This window comes from Papaver somniferum, chromosome 4, assembly GCF_003573695.1.
Source record: "Papaver somniferum cultivar HN1 chromosome 4, ASM357369v1, whole genome shotgun sequence".
Taxonomy (NCBI): Eukaryota; Viridiplantae; Streptophyta; class Magnoliopsida; order Ranunculales; family Papaveraceae; genus Papaver; species Papaver somniferum.
The window spans coordinates 95,794,736-95,815,876 of NC_039361.1; the positions used below are offsets into that span (position 1 = coordinate 95,794,736).

At 35.0% G+C, this 21,141-nt stretch overlaps 1 pseudogene; it reads left to right on the forward strand.

Annotated features, from left to right (window-relative positions):
* The first annotated feature begins 9,917 nt into the window (after nt 1-9,917).
* On the forward strand, nt 9,918-11,832 carry LOC113272847 (annotated as a pseudogene).
* Nucleotides 11,833-21,141: the final 9,309 nt, after the last annotated feature.

Sequence of the window (21,141 nt, forward strand, 5' to 3'; positions counted from 1 at the left end):
TATAGATAGGAAAATAACTTTAATTTTCCAGATCTAAGCTTAAGTTTATAACTTTATATTCTATCTAGACGTTTAAAGATGGTTACTTTTCTTTTCTGTTGAAGCCAGTAATCTTTTTTTTAAGGACTCCAGTCACAGAATTGGGAACTCATGTCAAATCATGAATATTTTTTTAGTACCCAATGGGTACCCGGACCCGGTGATTACCCGTATCTTTTACTGGGTCTGATTCTGGGCCAGTAGAAAATGGAACCGTCCCCGGAACCTTTAAGGCCCGGAACCGACACTGATATGTCGGGTCCGGTTCTGGGCCACGTACTACCCGGGGGGACCAGGACCCGTTGACAGCCCTACTTTGAATCCCATTTGCAATAATTATGTTTATGTGTCTGAACTTATTGATTATCAGCATCACTGTTGGAATGTATCTCTTCTGAATCTCTTATTCTATCCTGATGAAGTTACTAGGATTATGTCTATTAGAATAAATATATCGCAGTCGGACTCTCTTATGTGGGCTCATACCAGGAATGGCAAGTTCACTATTAAATCAGCTTATATAATCTATCTGAATGATATTCCTTCGTCTGAAGACTCCTTTTTTTGGAGGAAAGTTTGGGATATTAATTGTTTGCCGAAAATTAAGTTTTTTATGTGGAAAATCTTTGCACAGATGCTTCCTGTTAACTCTCTTATGCAGCTTTATAACCCGCATGTGGATGTTCTTTGCCTTTTCTGTCATATTCATGAAGAAACTGTTATGCATCTTTTTGTAAACTGTCCTGTAGTATCGCGTATTTGGTTTGGTCTATCCCTTCAACACCTAGTTACTACTGATTCTGAATGGATTAATGATATATTTCTTTATTGGCATGACACAAGTCTGGGTATGTCTCCCTTTAAAGTTGGTTGACATAGTGTTGGTGCTATTCTTATGTGGTGTGTCTGGAAATTGAGGTGTGATATAATCTTCAAGAGTGCTTCTATGGATATGAACAGGATCATTGTGGATATCAGGAGAATGTTAAATTCTTACATTTCTCCGCAGTATAGTGTAGTGAATTGTGTTCGTGATGTCAGAACTCCACAGTCTGAAGTGGAGCATTTTATGTTTCTAGATGGCTCTTTCAAAGATTTTAAATTAGGTATTGGTATTATTTGGTGTGATGTTACATGAAATGTAAGAAAGGCGCGTTCGGACTTTGGGTTGATTCAAGATGCAGTGGGAGCTGAAGCTGCTGCTCTTATTTTGGCTATCTCTTGGGCAGAAGAGATGAAACTTCCCAAAGTGGTGTTTGTTAGTGATGGTATCCAATTGGTTAATTTTGTAAATGGCTGCAACTCTTCAGTGGATTGGAGAAGCTTGGACCTGTTAGAACTTTGTCGGAGTTTGCTTTCTAGTACTGTTTCTTTTAAAGTTGTGTATATAAAGCGGTTGAATAACTCGCTAGAAGACAGGCTTGCTCGTAGGGCTAGGAAAAACAATCTTAACGGTTTATGGGTTTTTCTTCACAATTTTCTAAATGCTCTGTTTAGGAAGATAAACCTTAATGTAATTTGTAACTCTCTTCTTTCTTGATGAATGGGTGTGTTTCTTAGCAAAAAAAAAGGTTCAAACTCTTCTAAATAATTTTGGAACCTCATAAAGCGATCGTCATTTGATCCCGTGACAACTCAGGGATGGTTTCATGACCCCTTGGTCGGTCCCTCATCCCGTCATAATTAATTAGGTTTTATCACCTAAGGCTCAGACGAGCATTATTTTAATAAATGATTAAACCTGGCATTTAATCATCCTTTCATCAACGTCTTCAAGAGACTTTGGTATTTTGCTCACTGGAGCATCTGGGCGCTACATGGTCGATCCATCATCCATATAGCCGGTCCCTCCTTCATTCCATAGTTAATTCTCAATAGACCATCAATTGATCAAATTAGGGTTTCGAGTCCAAGGTTCATAATCCCAGATTCAAACGCTAATAATTTTACGTTGATCTTATGGTACTCGGTCCAGTTGCCAGTATCTTAATTTAATATTTTATCTGGTCATGCTACCAATTATTCATCCAACGAGCAACATTTGCTCAGATGAGCAATATTTTCTCAAACCAAGGAATATTGGTTTGATTCTCAATATTCAACAATTCATCGAATGAGCAATATTTTCTCACCTTAACTATCAACGTTTACTTGAGAATTATACCTCTGTCTCGACAGACATGTTCAACCCATGAATTTCAGAACATTTGCAAATCATGTTCAATTCAGCAATACATGGACTCATCGTCCCATGAAGTCATGAAGTCAGCAACTGACTAACTAAATACACTTCTACCTTGAAGACTCCACAATCACGAGACATCAATCGTGTCACATTGGGGGATATTAACTAGGGTTTTGGTCTGGCGGTCTACGACACATGTGTTCATACACAGGATGAGAATGTGAGCAAGTCGTGCAATCAGTTGAAGGAGTTAACAAAGTAGTGGATGGAAAATCGACCAAGTCTCCGCACGTTGAGCAACTGGTTTTATCACACGATTTCCATTTCTCCACTCTTTGATCCCATCAACTGTCACAGTTCATGGGATCATGGTGTTTAAAATTCTAGTGATATAAATAAGTCTCTGAATCATGATTGAAAAAAAGGGACAATCTCTCGTCAAGCAACAACACGAGATTAACAACTCAACGTCTGAGCAAATTCAATCATTCAGAACTTATCTTATTTTCAGAATACATAATACACCTAAAATCTTCGATCACCATTGATCTCATACATTTCTCAGCTTCCCTCCTACAGATCGACCCATCCTCTCTTGTGACCGAATTTACTCTGGAACAACCATTGTCTTGGTTTAGGCCGGAGTACTACAGATTGATCTCTCAAATTCAAAGCACTCCCTCCTTGCAGTGCATCTGTGTGAGGTTTGATAGTTCGCTCGGTTCAAGGAGTTTCCTCCGTACGGTCGTCTCCTAAATTCCGTAAAAACCAGCAACTCGTTTTGCCCCATCTACAACAATATGCATACCCGTTTGCATACTGGCGAATCCAGACCAAGTCCGGATACTTATGTATACGTACTCGTTTACATACTTGAGTGGGTTAAGTTCTAAAATCGGTTTGTTCATGAACAACAACATTTATATAATAAGGAATGCAATCTTTTGCAAACCATGGCTATAATGTTCATGAATTGATTCGAGTGAATCAAAATTGATTTTGCTTCAATTATGTCTTGTATACTTCTATGAGAATATAAACAATTGAACAACTCTAGAACTAGTTTCATTTGAGTCTTTTTAACTAATTGTGATTAAGATGAACAAGGTTGATATGAAAGTGTTCATATGGCTAACTTCGGTTAACTATTGTTGAGCCAACCAAGTGTACACGTTTAAGTACGGTTACCTATATCTAAATGAAGTCACATTTCATTTGTGTATAACAAGCTAAGTTTTATCTAACGGTTGAAAGATATTAGCTTGAATCTAATCAGGTTTTCATCTAACAGTGAATATTGAATGCTTGTTACCGAGGTAGCATCGATTGCGAACCATGATTTGAAGATTATATAAGGGAGAACTTTAGCAACTGGGAAACCCAATCCCAACACCTCTTGTGTGATACTAGTTGCAACTTGAAACGATTCTCCTTTAACCTAGGTTTTTCTAAAACCATTACAGGTTAACGACTTAAAGACTTCATTGGGATTCTGAAGCCAGACCCAACTATTTTCTCCGCAGTTGCGTATTCTGATCTTACTTTGTTCTATCATATTGAGTATTATCTTCTCTAAGATTTGCCCGAGATTCAATCTCTGATAGGTAAGATAAAAAGTAGTCACAAACATCTTCGTCTCATCGTTTGTAAAACCACAATATCTTGTTTCGTTACCGTACGATGAATATTATTACGAGGTGATTGATACTACTAGGATGTTCTTCGGGAATATAAGTCCGGTGTATCAATTGGTCCCTGTTCACCTTGATTTATCAAAAGACGGAACGAAAACTCGTAGTTATTTCTGTGAGAGACAAATTTATCTATTCAATAAACTTTTCTCTGTGAGACAGATTTGTTTATCAAGTCTTCGACTTTGGGTCGTAGCAACACTTAGTTGTGCGTGAGATCAGCTAAGGGAATCAAGTGCACAGAATCCGGCGTGGTTCAAGAGGCGTAAGGAACGCGAATGCACCTTAATCAGTGTGAGATTGGTTAGGGCTCAATTACATTCCAGTCCGAAGTTAAGTTGTAGTAGGATAGAATCTGTAACGGCTTAATACAAAGTGGTGTTCAAATCTGGACCAGGTCCCGGGGTTTTTCTGCATTTGCGGTTTACTCGTTAACAAAATTTCTGGTGTCTGTGTTATTTCTTTTTCGCATTGTATTTTTATATAATTGAAATATCACAGGTTGTGCATAATGCAATCAATTGGCGAATCCAACCTTTGGTTGTTAATTGAAATTCATTGACGTTTGGATATTGGTCTTTGGTACCATCCAAGTTATTTATCATATTAATCCGTCTCACGGATTTCTATATGTTCGATTGCACATTGATTTGATAAATTGAGATATAACTCTTGGATGTATTTTCCTTGATTGAGTTTAACTGTCTAGTTGATTCTGTTAGAAATATATTGGAGTTAGTCCATACAGATAGCCTAAACGAAATATTGGGTGTGGTTGTTAGACCCCAGTTTTTTCAATTGGTATCAGAGCAGGCAGACACGTTTAAGACCTCATAAGTCTGTGTTTGTAGCAATCTAACTCTATGGACATAAATAATATCTCTATAAACGTACCACCAGTCTTCAATGGCTCGAATTATATGTGGTGGAAAATTTCTATGCATGCATTCTTCAAGCGCGTGATTTTCAATCATGGGTTCGTGTAGTTAATGGCTATGATCCCTCGGTTGGTGCAGAAGGCGATGTAACTGTTCCAAAGGATATTGGTGCTTATGATCCTGCCGAGATTCTCGCTGCAAAGCAAAATTATGATGGATTAAATGTTATCATCCATGCCATTACCCCAGATCTTCAGCACCATGTATCTATGTGCAGTAAATCTAAATAAGCCTGGGATATCTTCAAAACTATATTCGAAGGAAATTCCACTAAGAAAGAAGCTAGGCTTCAAAACCTAAATTCTGATTGGAAAAACCTTCGTATGGCTGATGAAGATTCATTTGAAGAGTTTAATCACAAAGTGTCTGAAATTGTTAATGCATCTTTTGCATTGGGTAAGACTATTCTGAAAAGGACATTGCGATGAAAATTCTCAGATCGTTACCAGCCAAATACGATTCTAAGAAACATGTCGTCGTTGGAGGAAATAACCTTGAAACACTTTCCAGGAACTCACTCATTGGAAAGTTGAAAGTTCTTGATCATGATCAGAATACAGTCAAAACATCCGCGTTCAATGATGTGACCAACTCAAGTAATCCTCCTTGCTTGTATTGGGATGATGAATGTTGTTCAAATCATATTGATCCTAACAAGTCATTGATTTTATAAAAGATCCAGTAAATTGTGAGAAGAATCAAAAGATCCGAGGAACATCTTTCTATCTCTAATGCTTCAGATGATTCAATACCGAGTAAATTAATTCAGTTGGTCAATCCGCATACTTCCAAAGTTTGCACATAAATTTCATCTTTAACAACAGAAACTTCTTCTAACTCAAATTTTGATTCAGAATACGAGTCTGACACTAAGATTTTTAAATTCTTGGATAAAATGAAGAAATTCACCAAGAAAATCTTCAACTAAAAATGAGTTTGAAGAAACTTGAATCATCACTTCAGGTGACAAATCTTGAGAATGGCTGTCTTAATGATGAATTTGCCAGAAACCAATCCTTAAAAGAAAAAGAGATTAATACTCTTAAGTATGACCTACAAAGACTATCTGGAAGTTCTGAAAAAAGATTTCAGCAATGTTATTCGGTCATAAGTCTTTTGGAAACACAAATGGTTTAGGATTCAAAAGCAAGACTGTGAGCACAAATAATTTCTTTGTTCCGACTGGTTCTGGAACTGTGGATATTAAAAGTTGTGATAAACAGAAGTCTGATCTGCAAAACGAAAAATCATCTCTGAAGTGTATGTTTTGTGGAAATGCAAGTCATGGTTCAAAGTAAGTGTTGGAAATTCAAGAGGAACAACAAACGAATTGCCAAACTTCAGAATGACATGCAAAAGATGAATCTGGTTTTTGGTAATCAACAGGGAACTCCTGAATACAAGAAGAAGTCTAAGAGAACCAGAGCCATACGAGGTAAGAAAGTTGTTTATGCAACAAACCTTGATAAGTCACCAGGTGACACAAGATGTGAGAATTCTGCTCACTCCATCACTATTTAACTATAGTGATGTTCGCATCCTCATTATTAACTTGAGAATATGAGGATTGCATCAAGGTTTCTCAAGTCTTGTATAGCTGTTAATTTCTTACCCTTGGTAGTTTAAGATAATTTCAGTTAAGATTTGCAATTGAATATTTTCTTATCAAAAATAGATAATGGATCGTGAACCATGAAGACTTTGTCAAAGTTTTTGCTTAGGTTTTACTTATCCCGGTATGCTATTTGTATTCATTTGTGATCAAAATTCCCTTCACTCATTTCGCTTTGAAAGATACAGTTTCATGGCTCCTGTAACTAGAGGAACCACAAAAAGGGATGCCGTGGAAGCAATTAATGTGTATCTTTGTGAAGGGATACAATCCTCAAGAAAGAAAAAAGAGAAATCTACAAATGGCGAAAAAGGTTCTTCCTCTAACTGTTTTTTGTCTATTTTCCTAGATAATAATAACTTTAGAGCTATGTTGAAAGATTTCATCAGCAAAAGAAATGATTTAAAATCTCAAATCATGTTCTCTTTGGAAAGGATATCTCACTATGAGCAAATGTTATCTCTGACGAAGAACACCTTGTGTGAACTAAAAAGATAATATTCTGAAGATCTGGAGGATTTAAATGATCCCATAATCAATGAGTTTTTCAATAATGATAAGGAATTCTCAGTAGATTCCCTGAGAAATACCTACAATGTCTAGGAAACTTCTTATGAGATTTCATTCTTGTTTTTTAAGAAAGATAACTAGGGTTTGAAATTGCCTATATTGTGACTACACATTGCTATTGCCAACGATTTTCATCTTGCAATGTTTTTAGATTTATTTATTTAAACTCTAAAGTATATTTGGAAGATGATTTTGCAGTATTAATCTTTATTGGTTTTATATATTGCAACAAATTATGTTGTGGGATATGTGTGTTTGCGTCCGTGAACTATGATTGTCCCATATATGTCAAAACTTAAGTCTATTATGTCATTATGCAAATATTGATGGAGAATAGAATGAACTTCTGATTACAAAGGTTAAGTCTATGGTATCATTATGCAAATATTGATTGATGAAAAATAGACTGAATCTTTGAATATTCTGCAGTGTTGATCTTTCCCTGATCCACTTCTATGTGAAAGTACTGTATGGCTCCGTAAGTTTTCTTATGTTGAGCATTTCCGGTTAAATTAATCATGGGTTCTCTTGTGGTTAATTTAATTAAGTTTCCTGGATACAAATTCATGTTTCATGTAATTTGTTAATGTCCAAAGAAATCCTTATTTTCTTGTGAAAGTAAGGTCGCTCTTGTTGTTCTTTCGGGAATGACATTTTATGGGGGAGAGTTCTTATTTGAAGTTGTGCTTAATTGCCAAAACTTTGTGGGGAGTGCGGCTGTGGAATACTGTAGGAGTTTTCTTGTATCTTTATAAACTCCTTGATGAATACACTAATTCTCGACTATGTGAAATCATCGAGACAAAGTTGATATGTTCTCTTTTAGTCATGAAGTATCTCTATGAGAATTTCATTATGATCCCGCTAGTTTTCGTACCTTTTCCAGTTTATATTGACAAAAAAGGGGAGAATTATTGTGTAGTTCACACTACAAATACATATGGTTTACGGATCATTATGTAAGGGGGAGTGGTTTTCAATGTGAGATGAAGTATTGACTAAGGGGGAGTGATACATATCACCGTAGTATTATTGTCAAAGTTGTGATACAATCGAACTTTGATGTTGTATGATAATACTATGACACAGTTTAACAATAAGAAAAAAATATTTTGGAATTATTATTATGGATACAGATCTTCAACAACTATGATACTGAGTTAAACACGTTCAGAATCACTGGAGTACTTGGAAGTGACGAAGATTTCGAGTAATATTGAAAACCAAGAAAATCAAGCATTTAGATGAGAAGCTACAAAGTTTATTTATTTTGTAATCCATATGTATTGATAGTTTTGTCACTAAATTAACAAAGGGGGATATTGTTAGAGCATTGCTCGGTCGAACTCGCAAGCGTTGCTATCTCAATCTTGTTTGTCAAGTTAAGTTGCCAAAACTATAAATCTCGGTTTCTAGTTTACTTATAGCTATGTCTCTGATTAGGATATATAGAATGTGCAGTTGAGTTTTAGACTTCACGGCGTTCATCGATTGAAGACGAAGAACTACTAAGGGGAGCTTGTGAACTTCATCAACAAAAAGTATGTGGAGACTTGAACTCATCTATCACTCAGAAATCTATTTCTATTTTATCTCCTATTGAGACAAAAGTCGTATAGCTATATAGACTTTATATTATACACATTTGATATTTCGAGCTGAGTTTAACTCGCTTACATATTTATCGAAATATATGTTCGTAAGCTTTCGCTTTAACCAAGTTCATCTTTATTCTTGATGAAAGTAAAAAGATGATCATGTGAAAATTGCATGGTAACATCTTACATGATTTGTGTGAGACAGTCATTTGACATAGAATCGAAATGTTTGATCACTTGAAAACTGCTTTGAAGCTAATAGTTTGTGTGAGACAACTATTCCCGTCTTCCAAGAATGTTTCAATGACTAACACGTAGTTTAGAATGATTAACCATTGATTGAATATAACACAGTATGTGTACTTGTATGCTAACTGTTGCAAGTTATTCCAAGTCCGGAAACCATAGTATGCATACCCGTACACGTACTGGTTTGATAGTTGAATTCCGGGAACTTAGTATGCATACCCGTAACCGTATCGGCTTAAAAGTTCAAGTCCAAGAATTCAACTGAGTTTGGTCATGTACGACAGTATGCGTACCCGTTCATATACTGGCGAACCCAGACCAAGTTCGACTACTTAGGTATGCGTACCCGTTTACATGCTTGAGTGGGTTAAGTTCTAAAATCGGTTTGTTCATGAACAAATACATTTATATAATAAGGAATGCAATCTTTTCCAAACCTTGGCTATACTTTTCATAAATTGATTCGAGTGAATCAAAATCGATTTTGGTTCAATTGTGTCTTGTATACTTCTACGGAAATATAAACAATTAAAAACTCTAGAACTAGTTTCATTTGAGTCATTTGAACTAGTTGTGATTAAGATGAACATGGTCCTATTAGTGAGTTTTTTTAAGGGGTGTCACAAATAGTCACTATTTGTGATTGTGTTTTTTCCAATCGTAGAAAATAGTAGGATTAGTCAAAGGAGCAGTTTTGTTTGGTCGGTTTCATGCTTCCGACAGTGTAAATGATTTCTGTTTTTATTCTTTTTTTCTCAGCCTTATCTGCTGAAACAGATATTATTCACTTCTATTTTTTTCTCCACTGAAGAACTGATAGCTAGGTTTGCTCTCGCTTCTTCTCTGTTACTATCTCCTCCATCTCTTTTTCGTTATCATCTCGTCCATGTCTTCTATGTTGAGGGAGAGAGATCTGAGAAAAAGGTTATATTTTTACAGATAAGATTAAGGTTTCAATGAGAATCGATGATGGAGATAAAGATCATGAGTCTGGGATTTAGAGAAATGGAATGGAATCAGGGATAGTTGATGGTCATGGTGTCGAACCGTATGTTGATTCAAACTCAACAGAAAGGTAAGTTGAATTTAGGGTTTCTTTAATTAACTTTGCTTTTGTGTGAAATTGATTTATAGATTGATCCATTAGTGATGGGTTTGCTTTTAATTGAAGTTTGGATGATGTATAGGGTTTAGTTTCAGTTTCTATAATGAATCAATTGGGAATTAGGGTTCATCCCAAATATTATTTATTTAGCATTCCTACTGTAGTTGGCTTACATATTTGATATGAGAAACAGAGCTGCAGAAATTGCTGGCAAATCCTTATATAACCAGAGAAAGTAATTTGTCTTGCTCATCATCACAGTAAGTAGGTAGCTCTTCTCAGAGTTTTTGGGTTCAACATTGTTCTATTTCTTCTAATATTAAAATGCATAGATTTAAACTTGCCGGTGGAGATGGTAAGCATATATGCACTGTATTGAATTGTGAATATGTGCAGAGCATAATATGAGAAATAAAATTTATCAAAGAAAATACATATAATGATCGTGGTCATAGCTTTTTTATTTGAACTCTACCCATTTTGTTTTCAGGTAGAGTGTGTGGAAGTTTTTAAGGAGTTCTATCAGACAAAGACTAAACACGAGAAACTTACATGGTAATACTCATTGGGTACCTGTAACGTTGTTGGGGAATTTCAAAAGAAACCTATTGAACTTGTTGTGACCACTTATCAGGTAACTTTGATTTTAAGATGCACCGGATATGGCTGGTTAAGTTATGAATTAAAAGGCTAAGTGTTTTTTCCCCCAATTTTTCAGGCTTATTTGTTGTTGTTGTTCAACTCGTCAGATAAGTTAACTTACTCAGAAATCTTGTCACAACTGAATTTGTCGGATGATGATGTTGTAAGGCTACTTCATCCCTTTCATGTGAAAAATACAAGATCCTTGCGAAGGAACATAACACGAAAACAATCTCTTAGAAGGATGGTTTTATGTTTAATGCTGAATTTACTGATAAAATGAGGAGGATCAAGGTTTGGGGGATCACCTAGCACATCATGTGTTTGTAATCTTCTTGTTTTCTTTACTTCATTGCTGACTGAATCTTTAGCTTCTGAAACTACAATAGGTCCCTTTGCTTGCCCCCCTGTGGATGAAAAGAAGAAAGTGATTGAAGATGTTGACAATGACAGACGATATGCTATTGATGCTTCAATTGTTAGGATTATGAAGAATCGTAAAGTTCTGCCTTATCACAACTTTTGTCAGATTGTGTTGATCAGCTAAACAAAATGTTCAAGGTATTGTCCCTCTCCCTTTTTGTCTATTTTGTTAATATTTTGGGTTTTAACACGTCATTCTATTAAACTTTTATATGAGCAGCCGAATTTTTAGATCATAAAGAGGAGGATTGAAGATTTGATTGCCCGAGATTATCTAGAGAGAGACAAAGAAAGTCCCAATACCTTTAGATACCTTGCTTAATTCTCAGCAATTTGAAGGTGCATCTTACATTACTGTTCTGTTAGAATCAGAAGAACTGCTGCTTATGGCTGTTTCACAGAGTTGCAAATCCTTTTTGTTTTTTGATAGTTTGAGTCCTTGCCTCCTTGGCCGGTGGGATTATTTTACGATGGTTGGAAAATCTAGGCTTTTTGTCGGAGAAAAAGGAATTGTGCTTTTGATAAATGTTTGGAAGATACTGGATGCTGACAACTGCAACGGATCTGAATGGAGGGAAATCAAATACATTTGCAGTTGCTTATAAGCTTAAGAAAAATAAGACTGACGAGCATACAAACTGCTGCGCGCCAGCTTCCTAAACTTAAGAAAGCCTCCTTTTGCTGCTATTCTTCAATTTAAAATTCAACAAGCAAGGTAATTGTGTGCATGGTACTAGTATTCTCATCAACATCTTATTTCAATTTCAATTGTTATTTGGAATGTGATTTTGAGTTTTGACATGTAAACTTCGGTAGATTGTTGAATTTTTTTCGTTTTTCTTGAAACTTCTAGGCTTATGCAATATATGAGTTTATAATTTAAAGTTTGCTTTCTGAATTTAAGGTTATCCTCTTCTAGGCTTATGCAATCTGACTATGCACAACATTCCTGTGGTTGCAGACTTTCGTAACATTTATCAGCCTTGTTGTAGCAGCTGTGCCGGCAACATATGTCTTTTTACTTGAAATTTCTTTTTTTTTAGGCATCTAATGCATCTCAGGCTAGGAATGTATAAGTCTTTAAACCTCATGGAATGATGGATGGTACTTTTCTTGTTAAATACTCTATAGGTACATTTACTTTTCTTCCCATTATCTCCAGATTAGCGTACCTCTTAATATTTTGTTATAGACTCCCTGTTGACTGAAATCTGACCTTTTTTTGAGCCCTTTCGGTGTGTCAATAGGTTAGTGTAACCATCTTCAAGTGATGAATAGGTATCAATTATTCTCTACTATGATGGTCTGAACAAATTTAAACTAGCATGCTTTAGGTTCCTGGTCAAACAAGGAGAGTATAAAAGCCAAAAACAACTGTAGTTTGAGTTTAATCCTTGATACTAGCTATTTTTAAGTTTGTTCTGAACTTCTTTTTAATCCTTTTGTTAATTCAGTAATTTGTTTGCTTTCAATTGTCTAAAACTATAAAACCTTTGTATATTATTGCCACTTGCCTCTCATGTATTAGGGTTTCAGTAAAGTTAAGGTCGAATGCACACTTGTCGCAACTCTTATGTTAGAAGAGTCAATGAGCTTAATTAATTATACATAAAGAAAAAAGAAAAATTTGAACAAAAAAAGAAGATCACTACACATCGCACAGTGTTAGAGCATAGCTCGGTTGAACTCACCAAGCGTTGGTATGTCAAGTTTGGTTGTCATATTTTAGTGAACCAAAACTCATTTAAAGAGTCGCTTGATTAGGTACTAGAGTCAACTTCGTATAGGTTAGCTTGAAAGTATTAGGATATGAGACATTACAAGTATTACATGAAGACTTCAAGAACTGAGGAAGCAAGGAGCTACAACGACGACATCATCCTCCTCTTGAGGTTAGTAATATTTGACTTGAACTGTTTCATTCCCTAACCTATCTTTCAAATCGTGCATATTGAAAACATAACTGCGAAGCATGAATGGTTATACTCTAGTTAGACATAGTATTAAGGAATACAATACGAAGTATAACGCTTATCTTTTGAACTTCGTATATAAGACATCGACATAATCGTATGAATGCTATTGTGATTATCTGTATGGGTAAAGGTGAATATTTCATCCTAGGAAACAATGTTTTACATTTGTTTAAAGGAAGTAGTTCATAAACTTGGTTTGTGAATCGAAAGGGAAACCGCTAGGATTACTGGTATTTGTTATTCATTGCAAATATTTGGATTACCAATATGTGTGATTAGTATAACCACTCATGACTTGTTTATGTTCTTGGTAAAACTATTCACAAGGCCTGACTTTTGTTATTGGCATGACTTTTATTAGTGATACCGATCTTAAGTAATCACCTGAGATGGTATGATCGATTTGTTGTTATTGGTATGACCAACTCTAGACATTGGGGAACACTATCCTATGAAGAAGTGAAACCGATCACAAAAGGGGAATCGATATTTGTAAGAAGTGCATCAAGTTTCTAGTTATTGGGAACCAATCCTATGAACATGTGCAACACGTTTTTAGATATTGGGAACCGATCCTATGGACATGTGCACCAAATACAAGGTAGATACCATATATATGTGGGAACTGATCCTAGTACCTAGTCAATCGAATTTTGGAAAGGTAGTGTGACTAATTCCAGTACTCACATGAAGGTAGAACCGAAACTTGTTTTGGTAGAACCGTGAAACCCATGATTATTGATTGAGTGTTCTTGATCAATCACATAGTTCTTGGAAATCAGATGAACCAATTCTAAACTTGTTTGGAAGTGTGGTAAATCGGTTTTAAGATTGTAAATATGAAAAAGGATTTACAAAGTTAAGATGTCGACATACTTTGAACATGTGCAATAACTCTTATCTTTTATTGTTCAAAGATATTCCTTAATAGCTAAAAGAAAGAATCCTAGATCGAAATAAGTAGAAAATCTCTTAATTAAGATTTTTAGTTTTATATGCTTTTATTTTCCAGCAAATAAATGCATATCTTTAGAAACTTAAAATTGGTAATGTGCATTTACCAATTGATATTTTCTTTAGAAATTTCGGTCAATATTTGGACAAAGTATTTCCAGGAATTATGAAAAGCGAATCTGGGCGTTAATGCATATCTTGAGAATATTTTTTCGGTCTTGGAAATTCCTTGGTGTCCAAAATTCATTGGTCTATAAATATCAAAGTTTGCATTTCGAGCAAACTAATCCGCAGAGCCATCAAAACTACCTAGTTGTGTTATTACTGGTGGAGCCGCCTATTCGGAGAGGAAAGTAACCTAATTAGGCGAAATCTCTTACGGATGCTCGATTTAAAGACTTCTTTGGGATTGAGAATCTCTATTAGTACCGTTGGTGGGAAACTAGATAATTGCAGTTTATTTTTAGTTTTCGATTGATTTGATTGACTAACGGTGGTTAACTTTGAATGCACCTAGTTTGTTTATGCTTGAGAATCTTCTCTTCTGATATAAGATTCACTCAAACTAGATCGAAGTTTCGACGGGGATCTTTAAACTGTTTGTAGATCTAAAAACATCTTGTGATAATCCAACGTTAAAAAGATCCGTTCTGTGTGTGATTGATCACAAGAGATTCAAGTTGATTGTGTGCAGGTGTTTATTGAAGATCTAAGAAGATAAGAATACAAAGAAGACTTTGAAGATTTCTGATTTTGGTTCATAATCTTTGTTGTGCATAATACTTGTTTCGGCTGGAAAAGGATCAACTGTAATCAGTTTGTCCTTGTGATAGATTGGATTGATTAGTTGTGTAGATCGGCATCAATAACATTCTTTGGATTAAGAATATTGATTGCATAGTCTAGACGATTACTTAGGTAATTGTTATTGGATTGACCTAAGAAATTGACAAAGGAGTTTATTAGGATAAATGGAAGAGCCTTTTGTCGAACTCGTATCACTTGATTGAAAAGAGTTGTTACCGAACAGATTTGTTGTTCCTTTACTGTTTGGAATACGAGCCAAAGGAATTGTTCCAAGTACGTGACTTATTATAAGTTGGAGGCGTGGGAATACAGACGGAACTAGGTGAACTATAGGTTTAGTTGCTTGGTATCAACTATACAAAGTTGGTTTATTTTGTATAGCGGCTTAATCCTGACGTATTCAATTCTGGACAAGGTCCCGGGTTTTTTCTGCATTTGCGCTTTCCTCGTTAACAAAAATTTGTTGTGTCTTTTACTTTCTATTTCCGCAATTATATATTTTTTTTATTATAATTAGAATTAAAATACACAAACGCTAATTCTTATTTACTTGATAGCAATCCTATTGTGTTTGGTTAAGTCCGAACCTTTTATCAAGTAAACATACTTCGTTGTTGTATTGTCCCGATCTTGAATCCATAGTCAATCACCTAAGTTATATTGTTGTCGTATTGTCTCGATCTCGTATCCATAGACGATCACACGAAATGTGAACCGATTAGTTATATTGTCTCGACTCAGACCATAAGCAATCACTTTCGGAGAAAGGACTTATAGGTGGAAAAGTTTTAGATTGATGCATATTTGGGTACCTCGTCATTTCAATTGGTATCAGAGCAGGAAAACACGAAAAGATCTAACAATCTGTGTTTGGTGCGATCCAACCTATAAGAATGAACTCGAGTTCTCACGAATCAACTTCAATTAACGTACCGCCATGATTTGATGGAACAAAAATCGATGGTGGAAATATGCTATGAGATCTTTTATTCAATCACGAGAATTTAATACATGGCTATTAGTCGTCGATGGTTATGATTACCCGAAGGTAGAAAATTCGGAAACTGAGTTTAAACGATTAGTGGATTTTTCAAATGAAGAAAGGCTATTGCAAAGAAGAATTCAGATGGTTTGAATGCAATAATACATGCTGTAAGTCGTGATCTACAACATCATGTATCAACATGTCAAACTTCTAAAGAAGCTTGGGATAATCTTCAGATCGTGTTCGAAGGAAACACATCAGAGAAAGAATCTAGACTTCAAACTCTTATGTACGATTGGGAAAACCTTCGAATGGATGACAATGACACTTTTGAAGAGTTTCACATTAAACTCTCTGAGATAATTAGTGCTTCTTTCTCTCTTGTAAAAACTATTTCTGAAAAGGATATAGTGTGCAAAATTCTCAGATCGTTTCCATCTAGATACGATTATAAGAAGCATGCAATTATTGAAGTTAATGATCTTTCTTCTCTGTCTAGAAGTTCCCTATTTGGAAAACTGAAGATATTTGATCAGGAGTACCTGTCTAAAAAAAAGAAAATCTAGCCTACAAGGCCATGAAAAAGGTTCCGACTCAATATTCGGAAAACTCTCAAGATCAGGAAGATCAAACTGCTGAAGATGAAGCTGAATTAAATCATTATTTATCTCTTATAACTCAACAATTCAAGAAACTGTTGAGACACTAAATAAGACAATCACCCGTGTCGAAAGGGAAACATGTTTTTTCACATAAACATGAAGACACTTGGGATGACGATGATATTATTCCTCAATGCTACAAGTGCATAGGGTGTGGTCATATTTCTCCAGATTGTCCACTTGATTATTGTCCTAATGATAATGATTAAGTTGATGAGATAGATCATGTTGCAACCATTGCAGAAGTCTATGACTCTGAAACACTTTCAATAGTGGATACTCAAGAAGAGTTTACTTCTAAGATTTTTCAAAAAGATTTTCCTTGTGAAGATAAAAGAAACTTGTTTCTTAGAGCTGAAATCAATAAATAAAATCAACGCTTGACCAAATCAAGGAAAGTTATCTGAATGATAAAGTTAAACTGAACAAGCGTCTTGTAAAAATCGAACGCTCTCAACACTCTGAGATAGAGCTAGTATCTACACTCATTCATGACATCAATCGTTGTCAAGATGAAATCAGAAAGTTAAAAGCAAAGAACTTGAAATTGAGAGATAAACTTGTCAGCTCAATGAAATCCACATTTGTTATGAATATATTAAAGAAAAAGAAAACAGGGTTCAATAAACCTACAAAACCTAAGCACTGGAATCGAAAGAATCCTGAAATTTTCTTTCGATGCAAACAATGGGGGCATCATCAAAAAAAATGCTCTGAAATCCCTCAGAGATCAAAAAGGTCAAGATCCACTTGTTCGAAAATCACCTCTGAAAATCAACGTAAAAAATTGAGTAAAGTGATTTTTGATCATCAAGATCTTACATCAATTTTGAGCAATGAACCAAACAGTTCAAACATTATGTCTCCTCAAATTTGTAAGAATGTTGAAATCTTCAAGAGAAAAAATTCAACAACCGAAAAATGACAACCTAATTGGTTATCATGAATTCTTACTGGTTACTCTCAACAGTGTACAGTAAGGATATAATTGTAAATTTTTGGGCAAAAATATTTCTAAAAATTATTTTTCGGTTAAGGATTTTAATTGAAATAATATTCTCAAAGATTTTGAGAAAAAGGTTCTTGAACCTATAAGAAGAAAGATCTCTCACTTCATTTTATAAGAGATCTAACAAAATGTCTTCCTCTAGCTGCAACTCTCGTAAAACCGAAAAAGTCTGGACTATATTGTTTCCTAACAAGAAACTTCGTCTCGAATCTGCGGATGATGATTCGGGTTCATCTCCAGAGCTTCATCAAGATAATCCTATCTCTTAACTGAATGATAATCTTCTCAAGAATCTTTCACTAAAATTAGATCTTATCTTATGTGAAGTGAGGAACATGGAAAAGGATTTGCGAAAGGAAGTAAAGGAAGTCAATGACAATGTTATTAGTCTTGAATCAAGACTAGTAATCATAGAAGATGATTGGAATCCTGTGAAATCTTCTGATCTAGGTTCAACTTTGAAGGAAACTCAAAAACAATAAAATTAGAGATTCAAATGAGTTGTAAGAAAATATACACCAGTTTTGGTTATTTCATTAAGGTCTATTTATGAATAAAACTATCTTATTTATGAATAAAATTATTTGTTTTATAATTTTTCTTGTGATAGTTTTTGATTACATATCCTGTGCTTGAATGCTTTATCTTATGACTAGTATGTGTATGGGATGTTTGATTTCGGTTTTCTAACCTTGATATTCGATCTCATATGTTGTGAACCCTTATGGTTTGGGTAACTTTTGGGTTTAGCGGGATTGAGTTCTAGCCCATATTGGTAGGCTTTATCAAAGGATCATAAGGGGTTCCGATTGAAACAATATGTGAAAAAGTCACAATATGTTGAATCGTCTTGGTTTAGCATAAAAGCATATGTGTTTCGGGGTTTTCAACTTTTGCTTTGCATAAGTTAAAACCGGTTTTCAACCTTTCTCTGGTTAAGGTTGTTTGTTGTTGTTCTTTTGTTTTGCAAGAGGATGACAACATAGTGATATTTTGGTATCAATTCTCACTGGAAAGATGCAAACACTAATGGAGAATAGGATGTGCAACTTGAGGTCACGACTTTGTTAGTTAATCGTTTTCCTGTTTAAGAAAAGCCTGATTTTATTGCATATATCTATTACTTTGAAGATTTCTGATTTGGGTTCATAATCTTTGGTGTGCAAAATACTTGTTTCGGCTGGAAAAGGATCCACCTATAATCGGTTTATCCTTGTGATAGATTGGATTGATTCTTTAGATCGACATCAGTATCATTCTTTAGATTAAGAATATTAATTGCATAGTCTAGACGATCACTTTGGTAATTGTTATTGGATTGATCTAAGAACCTGACAAAGGAGTTTATTAGGATAAATGAAAGAGCTTTTTGTCGAACTCATATCACTTGATTGAAAAGAGTTGTTACCGAACAGATTTGTCGTTCCTTTAGTTTTTGGAATACGAGCCAAAGGAATTGTTCCAAGTACGTGACTTATTACAAGTTGGAGGCGTGGGAATACAGATGGAACTAGGTGAAGTATAGGTTTAGTTGCTTGGTCTCAACTATACGAAGTTGGTTTATTTTGTATATCGGCTTAATCTTGAGAATATTCAATTCTGGACAAGTTCCCGGGGTTTTTTCTGCATTTGCTGTTTCCTCGTTAACAAAATCTTGCTGTGTCTTTTACTTTTCTATTTCCGAAATTATAATTGTTTTTATTATAATTAGAAGTAAAATACACAAATGTTAATTCCTATTTACTTGATAGAAATCCTATTGTGTTTGGTTAAGTCCGAACCTTTTATCAAGTAAACATACTTCGTTATTGTATTGTATCGATCTTGAATCCATAGTCAATCACACAAGTTATCTTGTTTTCGTATTGTCTCGATCTCGTATCCATAGACGATCACACAAAGTGTGAACCGATTAGTTGTATTGTCTCGACTCGGTACATAAACAATCACTTTCAGAGAAAGGACTTATAGGTGTAAAAGTTTTAGATTGAGGTATATTTGGGTACCCTCGTCTTTTCACACAACACTTAGTTTAATATGAATTTCACCATCACCATTGCATTATTGCTACTGTTAACTGAAACACCATATGTGATGTTCTCATTATCATTCTTTTTTCTAATGCTCGACAGAAAGTGAAAATATTATTCTGTTTGGTATGATCTCTCTTAGTTATTGTGTATGATTGCATCTGCATTATCTCCTTGTTGTTGATATGTTAAGCTCAGTTATTTATGTCTATATGCATTTGTCTAGTTATGGTACTTTTAGACTTGTTTTATGTTCTGCATCAGTAAGGTACCAAATATTAAAACTCATTGTCTTATTTGTCACAGGTAACGACATCGACGTATATTTGAGACCGTCAATAGATGAGCTCAAGGAGTTATGGGAGGAAGGGTTAGATACATATGATTCCTCAAGAAATGAAATGTTCAATCTACGTGCGGGATTACTATGGACTATAAGTGATTATCCTGGACTTGTAATGCTCTCGGGATGGAGTAATAAAGGGAAATTGGCATATACAGGTGCTTGTTTCTTTGAATATAAGGGAATGGAATGATGCCTTTTTTTTTTGTTTTCAAGCCATCAGGTGTGTTCTCAGTTTGTCCCAAACTTTACACAGGCACTTTAGTTGTTTTTAAGCTTAATTACTACCTTTTTGAACTCTCTGGGTGTTGTTCTGTTGACCAGATTTTTGTTTCAGAAACCGTGAAACTCAACATGGAAAACTTTATAAAACTTTATTATGAATGCAAGTTTCTATAATTAAATTTAGTTTCTTATTTTATATGAATGGTGTAAGATTATGTTCTGAAAAACCTAAGATTTCTGAGAACTTCAGAGGATTCTTAGAATCTAAAATCCGGCGCCGGTGACAACCGGTGACCAGTACCGGCAATAAATCCGACAACGGAAGAAAAATATTAGTGAGGGTTTGTAAACCGTCACAAATAAGAAAATACGATAGAGAAGCCATTGCCGGCAACATTTAGCTGACGGTGGTGGTACAATTAGCAACGACAAAAAAAGCGCCACAAATAGAAAATCTACTAGTGACGGTTGACCAAACTTCCACAAAAAGGAAAAAACCGTCACAGATAACATTTTTGACGCCACTAGTCACGAAGGCTAGTCACCCATCACAAATGTTTCTTTGTGACGGTTTAGAAACCCTCACTAATATGACCTGTTTTTGTAGTGACTAGTTGTGATTAAGATGAACAAGGTTGATATGAAAGTGTTCATATGGCTAACTTTGGTTAACTATTGTTGAGCCAACCAAATGTACACATTTAGGTATAGTTACCCATATCGTCACATTTCATTTGTGTATAACAAGCTAAGTTCGATCTAACAGTTGAAAGATATTAGCTTGAATCTAATCAGGTTTTCATCTAACTGTGAATATTGAATGCTTTGTTACCAAGGTAGCATTGATTGCAAACCCTGATTTGAAGAATATATAAGGGAAAACTCTAGCAACTGGGATACCTAATCCCCACACCTCCTGTGTGATACTAGTTGTATTAGCTAGAGTCGATTCTCCTTTAACCTAGGTTTTTATAAAACCATTATAGGTTAATGACTTAAAGACGTCATTGGGATTATGAAGCCAGACCTAACTATTTTCTTTGTAGTTGTGTGTTCTGATCTTACTTTGTTATATCGCATTGAGTACTATTTTCTCTA